This window comes from Epinephelus lanceolatus, chromosome 10, assembly GCF_041903045.1.
Source record: "Epinephelus lanceolatus isolate andai-2023 chromosome 10, ASM4190304v1, whole genome shotgun sequence".
Classification (NCBI taxonomy): domain Eukaryota; kingdom Metazoa; phylum Chordata; class Actinopteri; order Perciformes; family Serranidae; genus Epinephelus; species Epinephelus lanceolatus.
Genome location: NC_135743.1, coordinates 44,594,656 through 44,614,512, shown reverse-complemented (window position 1 = coordinate 44,614,512; position 19,857 = coordinate 44,594,656). Strand labels below are relative to the sequence as shown.

The following is a 19,857-nucleotide window of genomic DNA, read 5'->3' as shown; positions in this document are numbered from 1 at the left end:
CCTAATGTAGCTCCATTTAGTACTGACCCCAAGGGGCCTTCAGAAAACATTGAGGACGCTGAACAGGCATTAACACCCCCAAAATGAGGTCTTTGTAAAACATAAAGCCAGAAAGATGTGGCCATGGGTGGAACAGGGTGATAACGTATTCTCTGGGCAGAAACCCAAATAGAGTATCTAGTCTAGAATATGACTTTTGGACTGTGCAGCACCTCTAAATGATGCAAGATTCAAAGAATCCACTATGTCAAGTCACCAGACATGGGGTATGAATGGCAACATAAATGGATATTAAAATTACCCAGAATAAGCACTCAGTTCTCCTTAGATAAAACAATTGATAAGAGTTCTAAAATGTCGGTAATAAAAATTGTTGTACTGTGGTAATCTATGAACTACAATAAAGAAAGGGACATAAACATGACCTGTGGTAAAAAAAAAAAAAAAAAACAAGAAAAAAAAACGCATAGGATTTCAAATGAAATAAAATTACCAAAGGAAATGAGAGAGCACTTCAAACATTTCTTGTAAAAACAACAAAACAAAACAAAACAAAACAAAACAAAAAGTAACAGCTATACCACCCCCTCTTTTAAATGGTTGATGAAGATGGAAACATTTAAAATCATATTGTGTAGCAGCAGAGCAGCTGTTCAGTTAGTTCATTAATTAACGCACTTAATACCACCGGTAACAATAATGACCGCAAAAAAGTTTTCTTGTTCAATATTTTTATTGTTATTCCCATGATCAATATTTCATGACAAGTGTACATCTTAAAGGTTCAAAAATAAGGACAGCAATTATAAACAAGGACATAACTGTACACCATTCTTCTTGAAAGTCATGAAATTTATGACCATACTCTATAACCCACCCTCCACCCACCAACCCCTACCCTGAGGGAAACAGATACATACACAAACACAGGACAATACAGACACTTAACCTACACTAAATGACAAGATAAATCAAGTACACAAACACACTCACACTCTCACACAAGGGAAGCAGTACTAGGAGTAAGATAATTCTTCTGTATCATCACCTTCCGGTTGGGAACCCCCACCTTCCGGTTGGGAACCCCACAACCCCTCATTTCTTTTCGCAATATTAAGGACATTAACTTAGATTCCCTCTCCTCCTGTATCGACTCCCACATGGCTACTCAGAATTCATCCACCCTTGAACAGCTGGTCTCACACTACAACACTGGACTCCATCACATACTCAACTCCCTTGCTCCACTAAAAACCGGACAGAAAAACTGGACTTCATATTCACAAAGACATTTACAAAGACCATATGTTACACTATAAGGACTGCATTACTCAAACCAAATCAAACTACTACACCGGTATTATCTGTTCCAATGAAAGTAACACCAAATCACTGTTCTCACTGTATAAGAATATCACACAAGCCCCGGAATCTGTACCAACTCACCTTTGTTCTACTGCTCTCTGTAATCCATCATGTCATTCTTCAGTCAGAAAATCCAGACGATCCACCAGCAACTCAGCTCACAACCCACCCTCAATGTCGTACCCGAACTTCCCCCTCCTACCCACTCTTTTTCCTCCTTCCGGCTCCCCACCACCTCAGAAATTTCAGATCTTATCCGGAAGTCCAACCCATCCACCTGTCAGCTCGACCCTCTCCCCACAGTTCTGGTCAAAGCCTGCCTCCCTTCCCTGGTCCCTCTCATCTCTTCCATCATCCACTCCTCTCTCTCCACTGGAACTGTTCCTACACCATTCAAAACCGCTGCAATTACCCCAATTCTGAAAAAACCCAGTGCAGACCCCACCAACTTCAATAACCTACGTCCAATTTCTAATCTCCCCTTCATTTCTTGAAAAAACAGTAGCAATTCAACTCCACTCCCATCTATCACATGACAACCTGTATGAACAGTTCCAGTCTGGTTTCCGCCCTCTCCACAGCACAGAAACTGCACTCACAAAAATAACCAACGACCTCCTCATGGCAGCTGATTCTGGTTTACTCTCATCCTCATCCTCCTTGACCTCAGTGCAGCCTTCGACACCATCTGTCACACCACCCTCCTCAATAGACTATCCTCCATCGGCATCACTCATACTCCTCTAGACTGGTTTAAATCGTGTCTCTCTCACCGCACTCAGTTCATCCAGCTCAAACACTTCACATCCCAACCTTCCCCTGTTACTTCAGGTGTGTCCCAGGGCTCTGTCCTGGGGCCCCTCCTCTTCATCATTTATCTTCTTCCCCTTGGCAGCATCTTCCACAAACATAACATCACTTTTCACTGTTACGCGGATGACACCCAGCTCTACCTCGTTAGCAAACCCACTGCCAACCTCCCACCCTCCTCCCTTACTGACTGCTTAACTGAAATAAAATCCTGGTTCACCTCAAATCTTCTGAAACTCAACTCTGATAAAACCGAGATTCTTCTCATTGGCACACAGTCAACACTTTCCAAAACTGACAGTTTCCCCCTCACCATTGACAACTGCTCCGTCTTCGCCTCCCCACAGGTTAAGAGTCTGGGTGTCATCCTCGACAGCACACTTTCCTTCCGATCTCACATCAACAACATCACCCGGTCTGCTTACTTCCACCTACACAACATCAACCGCCTCCGCCCCTCCCTTACTCCCCATGCCACTGCTATCCTTGTCCATAGTCTCATCACTTCACGCTTGGATTACTGCAACTCCCTCCTCTCACCCACAAATCCCTGCACAAACTTCAACTGGTCCAGAATTCAGCTGCCCGTGTCATCACCAGAACCCCCGCCATTCACCACATAACTCCGGTCCTACAGCAGCTCCACTGGCTCCCGGTCAAGTCCCGCATTGACTTCAAAATCCTTCTGCTTGCATTCAAGGCCATCCATAATCTTGCCCCCCATATCTTTCCAGTCTTCTCCACATCGCCACTCCCTCTCGCACCCTCCGATCATCCTCCTCCATTCTGTTGACTGTCCCCTCCGCCCGTCTCACCACCATGGGGAGCAGAGCTTTCACCCGCTCTGCTCCCCGGCTCTGGAACTCTCTTCCACGCGAAATAAGGAACATCAGTACACTATCACAATTCAAGTCCCGACTCAAAACACACCTGTTTAAGATCGCCCTTTCCCTTCACTAACCCCATTTCCTGTCCACATCTAACTGTTTTTACTCGTGTGTACTTTTGTGATTTTCTTTTGTAATTTTATTTTAAATTACTTTAATTGATTTTATTGTGTACTGTGCATTGTCTTTTATCCATTGTAAGGTGTCCTTGAGTGACAGAAAGGTGCCTAAGAAATAAAATGTATTATTATTTATTGTTATTATTATGTTTAATGTACTGCATAACCCCCAACAATCTTCTGACATTAAAATAAGCCTGTCTTCCGGGAATAAATCCTGTCTGATCCGGAGATACTAACCTTGGAATAAAATAATTAAGTCTTCGAACTAAAAGTTTTGCTAATATATTTGAATCTGTGTTTTGATTTGAAATAGTAAAAATAATAATATTTTCTTTTGGAATTACTGTTATTGCAGCTAATTTTAAAGTACTAGGTAGACTTTTAACCAAAAAGTGTTTAAACTGTTTTTCAAACGTGGGGCAAGTATATTTTTAAACGTTTTATATATCTCAACTGGCAGGCCATCTGGGCCACATGCCTTTCCACTTGACAATGAGTCAACAGCATTCATAATTTCTATAGTGGACATTTCTGCACCCAAATTACCTATTATTTCCTCTGTTGATAACTGAGTTTTAATTTGTTCATAAATATATTTCCTTCTCTTAGTAGTGGCATAAGAGATAATAATGCCCCTCATGTACGCCTTGGTAGTTTCCCACAAAATAGACGGAGTTACCTCATTGTTATCATTTTAATTAATAAACATTCTTAACTCCCTTTCTGCCCATTCACAGAACGAGAGTATGTTTTATGAGGGTTGGAATAAAAAGAAAAATCATTTTGAAAAGGCTTCATGAGTCTCCATTTATCTGCCAGACCAACTTCATCCATCATCTGTTGGACTGCTTTGGCTCTAATTCCAATGTTCTGTGATTTAGGAACTGGGCGTTTATCTTTAATAGGGTCTAAAACACAATTCGAGTCTCCTCCAACAATTGTTAGAGGGCAACAATATTCCAAAAGTAGGCTAGTTAGTTTAGTGAATAGACACACCGAAACATTTGGGGTGGCATATACATTAACAATAGTAATTCTTTCTCCGTATAAATAACCATGTAGAGATATATAACACCCCTCTGCATCAACCTCACAAACATCTACTTGAACAGGTAAGTGTTTGCTTATCAGTACTGCCACACCCCTGCTCCTGCTATTGTAACTGGCTGAGTAGACTAACCAGCCCAGTCTCTTTTGAACTTAGTATGTTCTGCCTTTTTAGGAAGCAAGGCAATAGAGGCTTTTTCTTTTTTTAAAAAATGACAAGATCTTTTTCCTCTTGATGGGATGGTGGGATCCATTTATATTCCATGAACATACCTTAATTATTGCATTAGGATCTGTAACCATTTTCTGGCATTTAAATGTCAGTTAACATGAAATCCATATAATGTATGTAATTCCATAAACTGCTTTCCCTTTTCACACATACAAAACATAAAAAAGACAAAAAAACACAAACATCTTTTTCCCTCCCAAGTTAAGTAAGGGTCCATCACCCTACCTCTGGACCTCATCCCAACCTCACTGCTTTAGCAGTCCTGCTATATTTAAACTAAAATAAATCCTCACCTCATTGACATCACCACCTTTGTACAATTGCAGAGTGATCCTTTAATTTATTGGGGGTTTTTTTGTTTTGTTTTTCCCCTTCACAATCTCCTATTTTACATAATATGCACTATGCAACATTAACAAGAAGTATTAATATTGTCTTAGATTCCCCCTCCCTTGCCCCCATCCAGCAAAAAAAAAATAAAACAAAAACAAATAGAAACAAGGAAATAAGTAATTATTAAATAAATGGGATGGTGAGGGACTGACACCCCTTAATAGTCAAGAGCTATTTAAAGCATCATATTAGCCTATCCATCTACATTCTTAAACATAAATAGGCTCTGTATTGTCAAATGAAATTTCATATCAAGTGCTGCGCCTCAAATGCCCAGCTCCATGGCGCAGTACTGTTCTCTATTAATCCACAATTTATGATTCAAAGCGAACAAAACAAAAGAGGGGGACATATGTGTTGGGGATGGCGGAGCCAGTTCAAGTCTTCTAAGTAACTGGCAGGGTTATTAACATTGTATGAGGTGGAAAAAACAGTCAGTAGGTGTAACGTCTGAGCCACATAGTCAAATAATCCAATAGTTTTCTCAGGATATGTCTTTAACAAAGTTCTCAGCTTCAGACTTCTTTTGAAGGGCCTTTTCTGGCCATCATACTCCACAAAGTGTGTTGCTGGAAAATAGAGTCCATACCTTAACTCCATGTCACGGACACGCTTCTTCACTGGTTCAAAGGACTTACGTTTCTCCCGAACAGCTGCGCTGAAGTCTGGGTACAGAAAAAACTCTTCCCGTTGAACTTCAGCTCTCCAACTTCTCTGGCTCGTCGCATAACTTTGATCTTCTGCTGATAACTCAGGAATTTAAGGATGATCAGTCTCCCTGCTTGAGTAGAAGATGCTCGTCTTTCCCGAATCCTGTACGCTCTCTCTACCATTAGCGGTTCCGGATCTTGTTCCAAACCCAGGGCATGCATCAGGAGTCAGGCAGCAAATGCGACCGTGTCCTTTCCTTCTGATCCCTCCAGGATACCCACGATCAATAGGTTAGACTGGTGACTTTTGTTCTCCATATAGTCCACCTTGGATTTCAGGTTGTCTACCGCCTTCTGAAGAGAATTATTTTTCTCTGTGGCAATATGCAGATTATCCTCATTTGCACTCACTCTCTGCTGCATTTCTTTGTATTGCTGATTGAGTTTGGCCATATTAACATCGACCGATTTAGTTTTTCCTTAATGGCACAGAAGTTTTGCGTCAGCTCACCTTTTATCTCAGTGACCACTTGCCACAGAGTTTGGAGTGTTATTTGTTCTTGATCCTGCAGCATGATTGTTTCTGTTCCTTGACTGGCAGGTTAACACAGCTTTACAACATTAGTTTGGCGTGGCCGCAGTCCTCAGGTGGTGCTCTGATTGAATCTTTTGGCTAAACAATTGTCCTCCTCCTGGTAATATTTAAGTCTTCCAGCTCAGTTCAAACGTCTATATTGTTGTAAAGTCCTCCTCACATTGTATTTATTAAAGGATTAGCACTAAGGCAGACAGACCCATTACGCGGCGCTACACACGCACATCCACTCCTACCGCCATCTTCAACTTAAGCCTGTCAACATAACTGAAAAAAAGTTTTCAGTTATAAGGCTCTAAAAATGTTACCAAATGATGTATTGATGCATTTCCAGCAAATATTGAAATAATAAAGGGTCTGTTTACTTCCTCGTTGTACCATGAGACAAGGATGGCTTCATCAAAGCTCCCAAACAAAAGGTTAGTTAAATCTGTTAACATAAAGGTAGGACAGAAATTTTTGGTACACTTTATGTTTAAGGTGTCTAGTATTAATATGTGCTTTTACAATAACTCAACTTTGTTCAGTGGGGTCATAGAATTAGTGAACATGTTGACGGCGACAATAGTGACCAGTGGGATAACACAGTGCATCTAAATGTACATGCACTTCTACACATACATAGTTCTTGAAGCTAGCTCTCTCTTTTTTAGGCTCACTTTGAGTGAAGTTTTAGATATGTGGGATCTAGGTGCAAGCCCAGACAAAGCATACAACCTTACAGTTGTCCCTCAAAATCAAAAAGATGCTGTCTTCAGTGACTGTGATAGCGATGGGTCAGATATAGACTATGAGGGGAAGACAGGCCATTTGCCAGCCAGGCTGTTGAATTCATATGCTGAGCTCATGCAAACAGATCATGACAGGAACATCTTCATCAGTGATAATGATCTCCTCCTCTCATTCTGAAGTCATCAAATACTGCAGCTTTGTCAATGATTTCTGCGTCAGACCCCTGGGGGTGGGCGATATATATTGAATATATTCAATAAATCATGGCTTGTTTCTTGTGAAATGTATGAAATGACTATATCACAACCCATACTCGTACTCGTACACGTTGTCCTCCGCTTATCCGGGTCCGGGTCGCGGGGGGCAGCAGCCTCAGCAAAGAAGCCCAGACAGTCCTCTCCCCCGCCACTTCCGTCAGCTCTTCCGCGGGAACCCCGAGGCGTTCCCAGGCCAGCCGGGTGATGTAGTCCCTCCAGCGTGTTCTGGGGCGGCCCCGAGGTCTCCTCCCGGTTGGACATGCCCGAAACACCTCCCAAGGGAGGCGTCCGGAAGGCATCCTTACCAGATGCCCGAACCACCTCAACTGGCTCCTCTCGATGTGGAGGAGCAGTGGCTCTACTCCGAGACCCTCCCGGATGTCTGAGCTCCTCACCCTATCCCTAAGGCTGAGCCCAGCCACCCTGCGGAGGAAACTCATTTCAGCCGCTTGTACTCGCGATCTCATTCTTTCGGTCACTACCCAGAGCTCGTGACCATAGGTGAGGGTTGGAACGTAGATCGACCGGTAAATTGAGAGCTTCGCTTTCTGGCTAAGCTCCCTCTTCACCACAACGGACCGGTTAAGCACCTGCATCACTGCTGACGCCGCCCCAATCCGCCTGTCAATCTCCTGCTCCATCCTACCCTCACTCGTGAACAAGATCCCGAGATACTTAAACTCCTCCACCTGAGGAAGGACCTCCCCCCTGACCTGGAGTGGGCAATCCACCCTTTTCCGGCTGAGGACCATGGCCTCAGACTTCCCTAATTCTCATCCCAGCCGCTTCACACTCAGCTGCGAACCGCCCCAGCGAGAGCTGGAGGTCACTGTTCGATGGAGCTAGGAGGACCACGTCATCCGCAAAAAGCAGGGACGAGATCCTCCCATCACCGAACCTGACACCCTCCACCACTTGGCTGCGTCTAGAAATTCTGTCCATAAAGGTTATGAACAGAACCGGTGACAAAGGGCAGCCTTGGCGGAGTCCAACCCTCACCGGGAACAGGTCCGATTTACTGCCAGCCACGCGAACCAGACTCATGCTCCTTCGGTACAGGGACTGGATGGCCCCAGAAATTGGACGACCCGCCCCCGAGACCCCCGTCTCTGTTTCCTCACTGGAATACGTGTTGTTGGGATTGAGGAGCTCCTCAAAGTATTCCTTCCACCGCCCGACAATGTCCCCAGTTGACGTCAGCAGCTCCCCGCCCCCACTGTAAACAGTGTGAGCAAGTTGCTGCCTTCCCCCCCTGAGGCGCCGGACAGTTTGCCAGAACCTCTTTGGAGCTGATCGATAGTCTTCCTCCATGGCCTCACCGAACTCCTCCCACGCCTGAGTTTTTGCCTCCACGACTGCTGCCGCTGCGCTCCGCTTGGCCCGCCGGTACCCATCAGCTGCTTCTGGAGACCCACAGACCAACCATGCCCTGTAGGCCTCCTTCTTCAGCCTGACGGCTCCCCTCACCTCTGGTGTCCACCAGTGGGTTCGGGGATTACCGCCGCGACTGGCCCCAGTGGCCTTGCGGCCACAGCTCGCAACCGCCGCCTCGACAATGGCAGAGCGGAACAAGGCCCATTCGGACTCAATGTCCCCCTCTGCCCTTGGGACGCGGTCGAAGCTCTCCCGGAGGTGGGAGTTGAAGATCATCTGGACAGGTTCTTCCGCCAGGCGTTCCCAGCAGACCCTCACTCCTCCTGGTGATCAGTTGACAGCTCTGCTCCTCTCTTCACCCGAGTGTCCAGAACATATGGCCGCAGGTCAAATGATACAACTACAAAGTCGATCATTGACCTGCGACCTAGGCTGTCCTGGTGCCACGTGCATCGATGGACATCCTTATGTTTGAACATGGTGTTAGTTATGGCCAAACTGCGACCCGCACAGAAGTCCAATAACTGAACACCACTCGGGTTCAGATCGGGCAGGCCGTTCCTCCCAATCACGCCCCTCCAGGTCCCACTGTCATTGCCCACTTGAGCGTTGAAGTCCCCCAGCAGAACAATGGAGTCCCCGGTCGGGGCACTGTCCAGCACCCGTCCCAGGGACTCCAAAAAGGGTGGGTACTCTGAACTGTTGTTCAGTGCATAAGCACAGACAACAGTCAGGACCCGTTCCCCGACCTGAAGGCGCAGGGAAGCAACCCTTTCGTCTACCGGGGTAAACCCCAACGTACAGGCAGAGAGTCTGGGGGCTATCAGAAAGCCCACCCCGGCCCTCCACCTCTCACCTGGAGCAACTCCAGCAAAGGAGAGAGTCCAACCCCTCTCAAGGACTTGGGTTCCAGAGCCGGAACTATGTGTCGAGGTGAGGCCGACTATATCTAGCCGGTAGCGCTCAACCTCTTCCACAAGCTCCGGCTCCTTCCCCGCCAGAGAGATGACATTCTATGTCCCAAGAGCAAACTTCTGTAACCAAGGATCGGACCGCCAAGGCCCCCGCCTTGGTCTGCTGCGCAATCCACATTGCACCGAACCCTTCTGGATCCCTCTGCGGGTGGTGGGCCTGCAAGGGGACAAGCCCATGGGCGAAGGCCCGAACACCAGGCGCTCGCCCACGGGCCCCAACCCCAGGCCTGGCTCCAGGGCGGGGCCCCGGTAACCCTCCGGGCCGGGTACATGTGTCCTTGTTTGTGTCCATCATGAAGGGTCTTTTGAACCGTTCTTCGTCTGACCCTTCACCCAGAACCAATCTGCCATGGGAAACCCTACCAGGGGCAAAATGCCCCCGACAGCATAGCTCCTAGGGTCATTAGGGCACTCAAACTCCTCCACCACAATAAAGTGACGATTCACGGAGGAGTATATCGCAACCATCATGTACACATTGTCATGTGAATGTTTTAAGCCATCAGCATGTAATTCTCTTTGGAGTTTCGCTTCTCCCGCTCTCTGCTAATACTCGCTAATACTCTCACAGCAAGCAGCACACTAACCCGCCCATCCAGAAAACTCTCTTACCTGCATGCATATTTTTGTATCAGGAGGGAAGAAAGCATGGAGAGAGCCAAAAAAAGTGAAGAGCCCAGGCAGGTTTACGAGTTATGAGTAAGAGACGGTGCTTGCAGATAGAGACTGATGACTTGGTTCCAAAGAAAAACAGCACTGGATCTATCATCTGGCAGTGGTTCGGATTGCGCAGGGAAGACTTTAAACAAAACAGGGTTATCTACAAAATATGACGCAAAACCGTACAAAAGGTAGCAGTACCAAAAATTTGTTTCACCACCTGAAATGCCATCCACCACATACTCCACGTGTCCACATCTCCACTTACACCACACAAAAAGGTCAAAGGAACCAGCCCCGAAGCAAATGACCCTGGCTCCTTCATTTGCCAAATCAGTCCCATACAACAAAAAAAAAAGTCAAATGGAAAGAGATAAAGGCCATAGTAAAAAAAATACATTCCCAAAAACATGGCCCCAGTTAGTGTTGTGGAAAAGCCAGGATTCAAAAATCTCATTAAGACACACAGTATGATTTGCCTGGTTGCAATTTCTTTTGCAGAGAAAGTGCTACCAGAGTTGTACATTTTAGTAAGAGAAAAGGTGACCCACCAGCTAACAAATATGACCCACTTCTCCACAACTACAGATCTGTGATCCAGCAGAACCTGTGAGCCTTATCTCAACTTAACAGTACATTACATCTACAACTAGGATTTGAAAAGTTTGAGCCTCCAAACAAGCTTTTTTCCTGATGATCATACAGGAGAGCTCATTGCATAAGAGCTTTAAGATGCTCTCATTTCATGGAACTTGTCAGAAACTTGTCAAGTTTGCATCACCACAGATAATGGGGCTCAAAGATGTGAGCCCGAATGAGTGGACAAGATGGCTGCACCTTGCGATTGACGAGTATTTGTGTAGGTTTGCCTCCCTTTAATGGGAAAATGGGAAATAATGGGGAAATACTCATTATTATTATCAGTAATGGTAAATATAACTAAGACAGCATTTCATAATTTGTCACATTAAAAACTATGTAAGAGTATTTCATGATTTTTCCATGCAGTTAAAAACTGTGAGAGTATTTTTAATGATTGTGTCATGCAATCAAAAACTGTGAGAGTGTTTTTTTTCGCGCAGTTAATAACTATGTAAGTGTTTGATGATTTTCTTTTCATGCAGTTAAAAACATAGTATATTTTTAATGTTTTTTTTTAATGCAGTTATGAATTATGTGTATTTCATAATTTTTTAAGCAGTTAAAAACTGAGAATATTTCATGATATTTTTCATGCAATTAAAAATTGTGTGTGTGTGTGTTGTGTGCGTCCACATTATGTATTTATTGCCAGAAAACTATTTGGTTAAAGTGGATTTAAAATCTGTCTGAGATCTGTAGAAAATACATTAAAAACTAATTTCCAAATTACAATATATTATTATAACATTTTATATGTTTTCTTTATTTTCAGAGAGAAGCTTAAAGACCCCCATATTGAGAATGCTGTTGCTGTTTGCAAGATGATTGTGAGCAGCATCTCATTCAGTTGGAAGAGGAGGAAAGTCCGGCCACAGCACAGAAAGAGCTAAATATCCCTGCACACCAGCTAATCAGCAAGTCTCCAACCAGGTGGGGATCCAGCCAGAAGATGATTGAGCAGACGCTGGAGCAGGAGCGAGCCATATCTCAGGTCTTGGCCTCAGACAAGAAAATACAGCATCTTGGCCCAACCTGGCAAGACCTGGAAGTCCTCAAGTCAGTGCACAAGGCTCTAAAACCCCTTGTCAAATTCACTGATGCTCTATCGAGTGAGGATTATGTTACAGTGTCTTATGTCAAGCCTGTGCTTTATCTCTTCCACTCCAGCATCTTGGCAATTCAGGAGGATGACACTTCATCATCCAGTCCATCAAAGTCTCCTTCCTGGATTACCTGAGGGAGAAATTTGCTGACCCTGCCACCAACGCCCTGCTAGACATAGCATAGTTAGTGGATCCCAGGTTCAAGTCAACATACATAACTGCAGAAAAGGCAGAGGAAATCAAGAGCAGAGCCATATTGGAGATGGAGACGGAGAGAATGCTGTTTGACCAAGGCACAGCAGGGTCAGCTGCTTCACAGCCTCATAAAGCCCCAATAGTATCAGACCCACAACCACCAAAAAAGAAAACCCTCGGAAGTTTGGAGTGCAGCAGCCTGGTTAGAAATTAAAAGGTTTGCTAAATTTAATTTGATTATGATTTTCCCCTTTTTGCATGCAAATTTAAAAAAACAAAAATCCAATAGAAGGGTCTACTTGAATCATCATACTGGTGTCATATTATGCATCAAGGGTTGAATCTAACATTGATACAGTGATTTAGCAGAGATTTCAAAATATCAAGATATTGTTTATAGGCCATATCGTGCAGCCCTACCTGATGCCAAAAGCCACCTTTTACCAGACGTAACTTTTGCCGTTGCTATGATATGGTTGGGTGAATGGCACCTAGCACAGCGAAATGATACATTGCTGGACGCGGTCAGGTTGAAACGCTGCTGGTAACAACGTAATATAAGGAACAGGATGGTCCGCATAGGGTGGGCAGGAGGGGTGGTGGATGGGTCCAACAAACCCTGGGCTTTTACCCAAGAGCCGAGTGTTCCCTTCCTGAATGCTTGTTTTTTTCTAAACAAGTGTGTGTGTGTGTGTGTGTGTGCGCGCGTGGGTAGGTAAGCATGGATGTAGGGTGTGTGTTAGATTGGGTAGAAAGGAGGAGCGGAGGAAGCACACAAAAAAAAGTAAAAAGTTAAATAAAATAAAATAACTAGATTAATTACTTAAAATAATAATAATTAATTAAATACTAATAATAATAACAGTAATGATAACAGATACTACTGCTACTGCAAAAGTAATAAGTAATTCAATTAACAGAGAGAGAGAAAAGTAAAATCTTAGTAATAATAATAGTGGACAAAAGGTTTACCATTCCTTATATAAAAAGAAACTGACTGAGCATCGCCCTGACCAGTGGCCGTGAAGCACAACCCGAGCCACAGAAGCTGGTCTGCAGGGCCGTTTTTTTTTTTTTTCTTTTTTTTCCAAATTCTGTTTTCCTTCATTCTCCCTTCTTTTTCTCTGTTTCCATCTCCTCCTCATCCTCTCTCTTTCTTCCATGCTTCTCCTCCGCTTAACTGATTGGGCCAGCTGTGGGTGCCCCCAGACCTTAATAAGAGGGGACTGGCCCATTGTGGACACAACCCCTGTAAATAAACAGACCCTAAGGAGGGTGCCTGTGTATTAGGGGTTTACAGTGAGTGGAGTGCATGATTTTACATCTTTGAGGATTTTATGGTAGACCCTGACTTCATTCCCCTGCCCCAACCTGCTCCGGAAGACTCACCATTGTACCCCCAGCCACCAGGGACAAGGCGGAGTACACCCCCAACACCTTTAATCCGCTGTCACTTACTGTGATTTACTTTGGTACTTTGATATTCCATTAATAGGTCTGAGTAATGTAGAAACGAAAAGAGGAAAAAAAAAAAAACTTGGCGAAAGTTAGGGCTATGAGAAGTATTCTGCTGTTTATTTGGTTCAGATTGATTGATGATTTGTCTTCCAGAATGCAGAGTGAAGGGGATAGTGGGATGTGGCAGCCCAAGAACAGGGATAATGCATTTGTGATTTCTTTCCAGAAGTGTTGAATGGGTGTGCAGTACCAGGTGGCATGAATGTAGTTATCTGGGCTATTTTGAGTGCAGTGTGAACAGATTTTAGGTGAGAGCCCCATTTTAAACATTTTTTGTCCAGTGAGGTGAGTTATGTGAAGTGTCCTATATTGTATGAGTTGTAAGTTGGCAGGGCCGGACTGGGACAAAAATTCAGGCCGGGAGTCATACTACATCCACCCAGGCCGCCCAGTCCACACATTACATGCTCACACACGTGCATGTGCACACGGACACACATATGGGCTAAGTAATCACCAAGGCTCATTATTCCAGACTGACAGTCACACAACAACTCTATTAAACACAACTTTAACAGCAACCCTACTCATAGTCCTCCAGTCCAGTGGTTTTCTCTTCCCTACCCTCACCAAATGTGCCCCTCAATAAACCAGGACTCCTATATGAATGGGTATTATGCTGAACTAAACAACATGATTGTATTATTTTGTCAGCAAATCATTTTGATGTCAGCTTATCATAATCCTCAGTTGCTCTTCCTGAGGTTTCTACCGTTTTTTTTTTCCCTGTTAAAGGGTTTTTTTTGGGGAGTTTTCCTTATCCTCTGTGAGGGTCCTAAGGACAGAGGGATGTCAAGCCCTATGAGGCAAATTGTGATTTGTGATATTGGGCTTTATAAATAAAATTGATTGATTGATTGATAATCAATATGGCAACACCCATATTCAATGCAACAGTAAAACAAGTAAAAATATAAGTCAGCAGCAACTTCAACTTATCTGATCTTATTTTAGTAACATAAGATAGATATTGAAACAGATATTGAGGGGTCCCCAAACTGTTTCAGCCTGCGCTGCAACCCACCTGTGGAGGTATTTTTGACCAAGGAAGACCTACCAAATATTTTGTGCAGTAAAATAAGCAATGTAGCAATATTCTCACTACCATGTAAAAACAATGGTGAAATAATTAAAATGTTTCTATGTATTGGTCAGTAGTCATTCAAAGATACTGCAATGATCAAATGAAAGACAAAGGCAGGTCAAAATCACACAAATTTTAGTGAGATTTTAATTTAAACAATAAAACAATCACACAATTCTGTTTCAATTTGTGTTTCAAAGTTACAGCTGTAACCTACATGCACATTATAATATAGAAAATAAAGTGCTGTGACTTTTAGTTAAAATAAAATAAACATAGCTTTAGCTAAACATAGCCTTAAAATAGTATGAAGTATCAAGTATGCATGCATGCATGCATGCATGTATCTTTTTCTCCATAAAAAGTGTTTAGTGTGGCGCCTGGACCTCTGTTGTTATCCATTCATGGGTTGGAACCCAAAAAATCACTGCCTTAGAAGGTCAGCAGGTTGTGCATTTCAGCTATGTAACCCTACATCCAAATGAAAATACAGAAAATAGGGTTGTGACTGTTCTCACTTTGTGAAATAAAATAAACTTAACTTAAAGGCCCAGTGTGTAATAATCAATGTAGTTTGTGGAACAAACCTAGAGAAAAATTGAACCTAATATTTATGAATGTGTTAAAATAAGAATATAATCGTTTACCTATTAAAATCGTTTTGCTTTTAACTACTTAGAATAAGCCTTGGATTTTAATCATACATTCATACACCTGACCGCTTGCTCCCCAATTTTACACAATGAACCTTTAACCAAACATACCTTTAAAGATAGCCAGCCAGCCAGCCGGCCAGCCAGCCAGCCGGCCAGCCAGCCACACACACACACACACACACACACACACACACACACACACGCATACGCATACGCATACACACACACACACACACACACACACACACACACACACACTCCATATGATGGAGTTGTGAACAAAAACTTAAGACATCACCACACATGTTTAACCAAAACAAGCATATAAACACAACAGCTAACCAAACCAGCATACAGCACAACCAGATGAGCACACTGAGGAAGCCGTTAAGTCAGAAAGTTCATTTGACCATTATTTACTGTAATGGAAGCAATTAATTTGTCTTCAATCATACTTAAAGTGCATAGAAAACAAGTCACTCCTCTCTGCTGGCACAGTGATAATAATCACTAAAAAAAAAAACCTTTTAATTTTAAGGGGCCCCCAGACCCAGTTTGACATCATGCAGCATTCAATTATAGGCCTGACTCTGTACAAAATGGAACCAAATGGACCCTTACGGGTTAATTTGCTTCTGTTATTGTGTTTTTATCTTGCTGTGCAGCACTTTGGAAACCTTGTGTTTGTTAAAATCGTGCTATATAAATAAAGTGGATTGGATTGGATTGGATAATTTGGCTCTTACAGCTTATCATCAATCATTTATCTGGCCTTGGGTCAGTCCCCATCCTCCCCGCACCTCATGTTGAGAATAACCAGTTTTCTTACTTTTCTCTGTTAACTTACTTGTTGCAGCATCGTCATTTGACGACGTCACGCTGCTGCTGGGGGCTGGGGGGGCTCTGAACATATCTGTAAGTTTATGATATTTGGCCGCCTCCTCCTCAATGGCCCCTTTTTTTTTTCTCTCTCCCGTTCAGCTCCACCTTTCCTCTTTTTGCGGTCCATTGTAACGGTGCTGCTGAGCTGCAGAGCTCCTACTGCACAGTCTGCACACACAGGCACACGTACACACCCTTTGCTCTCTGCTCCACCTGACTCTCCACAACCAAGCTGCTTTCAGTTTACAGGCGCGCTGATTTGGGGGCGGGCGCGGGCGGAAAGCGAAAACAAACTAATCACGTCTTGAATCTACAAAAAAAAACAAAAAACTTTTTGACCAATCGTTGTGACAAATGCTGACAAGCACCTATCATTTCTGACAGCGGGCAGGCTCTCTGCCAGCCGGCACGGCCACCTGCGCTGCACAGCCTCTACGCTGCAGAGCGCACCTTAAAAAAAAAAAGAAAATTAAAGCTGCAAGCAGCGTTTGGCAGGACCTCGCACTCACGCCCGTTTCGGCCCCCAGCTTATGTCGTCACTGTGAATTATTTAGAAATATCAAACATGTTGCCACAAACATCAGAAAATCCTTACAGAGCTGAACGTTTTGATGTTTGAATGCTTTCTGTAGCTGTAGGTATGGATAAGTGATGTCACGATATGCAAATTAGATGAGTAAATTTATTCCCATCAGATTCCTCGTCCTTTATTTTGAGGAAGAGACAACAAAAACAACACAAAACAAAATAAATTTACTGTGTAAATATGTTCAAAATGTTGTTTTACTGAGATGTATGAAATCCAATATGGCCGTCGCCTAGTGACGTTACAATATGCAAATTAGATGAGTTAATTTAATGCCATGACAAACTTTGGGTCATGATGAATATTTTTCTCATTTACAGTATGCCTTTATCTCTCACCACTTTCAAGCCACAGCCTTTTGAAATGTTGAAATGAAAATGGAATATTTTCCTCAATAAACTCTGGCACCTGAAGGGTTAAAATGGAGATTGTGCCCCTGTCATGTCTGCATGTAAGATTTAGACACACACACATCATGTTTCTGTGAGTTTGTGTGTGACAGCGGTTGCCATGGTGATGAAGTAGGTGCACCTGGCAGAAGAGCAGAGAGAGAGAGTGACAGAACACAGAGAGACCTGTTTTAGTGGAGATTTAACTCCTCGAACAAGTTCTTCCCATTCCCAAACCGCTGGTCCAATCATCAAAATAATGTGATCATGAGAGAGATAAAGTTATACAGAAGATCTGTTTAGCAGCAGTTGAACTGGTATGTGTGTGTCTTTAAAGCCGATACAATAAACGGTGTAGGAGGAGATGTGTTTTTTTTTAAGAGCACGTTTGAGGGGAAATCTTACTTTGAAAGGGCAAATAGCTCACTTCCTGTTGGATTTAGGTCATGGGTGTTAGCGTGTTATTTGTAGGTCGAACACTCCAGTTTTGGTTTGATCTTGATACGACATTCCTACGGGCTGCAGTGGCCAGTTTAGTGCACCTATGTGGCACTAGAGAGCCCATTTTAGCACTGTAGGGGTTAATAATGTGTGTGTTCTGTTTCAAATGAAGTTTCTGCTGCTGTAATCTGTCCTTTAAAGATTGTGAGACACACAGACCAGAGAACCCTGTGGCTGTGTCTGTGTGTGCAGCCGTTGTCATGGCGATTAATGACTTGCCCGCACCTGTGGCAGACACAGACACGTCAGGAGAGCAGATCACCAAAGGCTGTTTATAAAGGGATTTAACTCCTCGATCAAATGCTTCGCATACCCAAACCGTTGGTCCAAGCAAGAAAATAAAGTGATTTTGAGAGACAGCCACGTCTCGTGAACGCACATGTCGCGTTTTATATTTCTCGAGTCAAAAATGTGGTCAGGGGAGCGAGTTTAAAATGTGTTGCACCCCAGCTGTTTCCAGAAATTTCTCCTCTGAGTTTACATGGGAGTGAATGAGAAAAAAATCAGCGCTCCCTTCGCTTTGGAGCCACTCAGCAAAAATGTGTACGTGTGAGAGATTCCATGTCAACATATCTGTGAGCAGGACAAATTTTCCTATGTTTTGTGGTATAAATTGTGTCTGTACAGTGAAAATTGTGGCCATGGCAGCGAGTTAAAGACAAAAGTTTTAGACGATTTTTAGAGCCCTCTCCACTCTAGCTCACAGCATTCCGTGCAATACACACCCATTGTAAAGTGAGAATTTCTCCACTTTTGCTCATGGTACTTTGAGAGGCACAGATGAAAAACGGTAAAAGATATGAAAAAGATGAAAACATGAGTGAATAGATGAGACCTGTGGCAACATTTGAGAGTTGGAATGGAGTCTGTAACACAAAGTATGGAGACGCTGTAAATGCTAGAAAAAGCCCTAAGATTGGTCTCTTTCTCCCCCCTGCTGCCATTCATTTCCTATGGGACAGCTTTCGAAGATCGTCAGGACGTTTTTCTGACATCTCACCTTATGGAGGCCATAAAATCCAAACTAAGCGAGTAATGAAAAAGTTACGAATAAGATTTGATTAGAACGAGTTGATCTGTCATCTGTGCAAGTTTGAAGCCGATTGGATAAGCGCTGTATGAGAAGAAGATTTTTTAGGAAAGGCAGTTTTAAGGCAAAATCTCACTTTGAAAGGGCAAATACCTCACTTCCTGTTGGATTTAGGTCAGGGGTGTCAGCACATGATTTTTAGGCCTTCATGAGACGAACACGCCACTTTTGGTTTCATGTTTCTACGACATTCCTACAGGCCATGGCGGCCATTTTTGTGTGCCTAGGTGGCGCTAGAGAGCCCATTTTGGCACCTTAGGGGTTAATGTCATGATTTTCTAAAATTTTTCACCGGTTCTGATGTGCGTGCCAATTTTGGTGAGTTTTTGAGCATGTTTAGGGGGTCAAATTCCAGTTCAAAGAGGCGGCGGGAGAAAGAATAATAATAAACGCACCAAAAACAATAGGTGAGCAGTCCTCTGCCTTCGGGCTCGGTCCCTAATAAAGAATAAAGAATAAAGAAGAAGAATAATAATAAACGCAGCAAAAACAATAGGGTGCCTTAGGGCTCGGTCCCTAATAAACACACCAAAAACAATAGGGTCCTCATCTTTGCGAGGACTGCTCTGTGAGCAGTCCTCTGCCTGTAGGCTCGGTCCCTAATAATAATAAACGGAGCAAAAACAATAGGTGAGCAGTCCTCTGCCTTAGGGCTCGGTCCCTAAAAAAAATAGACAGGCAGGCCAGAGCAGACCACTTGCGGGCCAGGCCACCGGGGAACTCCCCGGTTCTCCCGTGGGCCAGTCCGGGCCTGTAAGTTGGCATTTTTTGTCATGAAGTAGATGTTTTTGCAAATTTGAATCCAGAAGCTGGCATCAGGAGAGATTGATAGATCTTGTTCTCATTTTATTATTGGTAATGATAGCGTTGTGTCTGAATTGGATATTAGCCTATATATTTTAGATAGAAGTTTTTTAAGAAATGTTAGTTAACACTGAGGTTGAGGAGGGGAGATCCAAGTTATTGATTGAGGTGCTAAATTTTGCCTGAATGGCCGATTTAAGCTGCAGATACTCTAGAAATCGGTTTCACCCGATGCCATTCTTCTGGACCAAATAGTGGAATGAAACCAGTGTATTATTAAGGAAGATGTGTTTGAGGTGTGTGATACAT

At 43.5% G+C, this 19,857-nt stretch overlaps 1 protein-coding gene across 1 annotated transcript in view; it reads right to left on the bottom strand.

The window, feature by feature from the left end:
- LOC117264343 (uncharacterized) overlaps positions 1 to 19,857 on the bottom strand; it is a 42,454-nt gene that overhangs the window by 9,029 nt on the left and 13,568 nt on the right. The gene's annotated exons all lie outside the window — the stretch shown is intronic.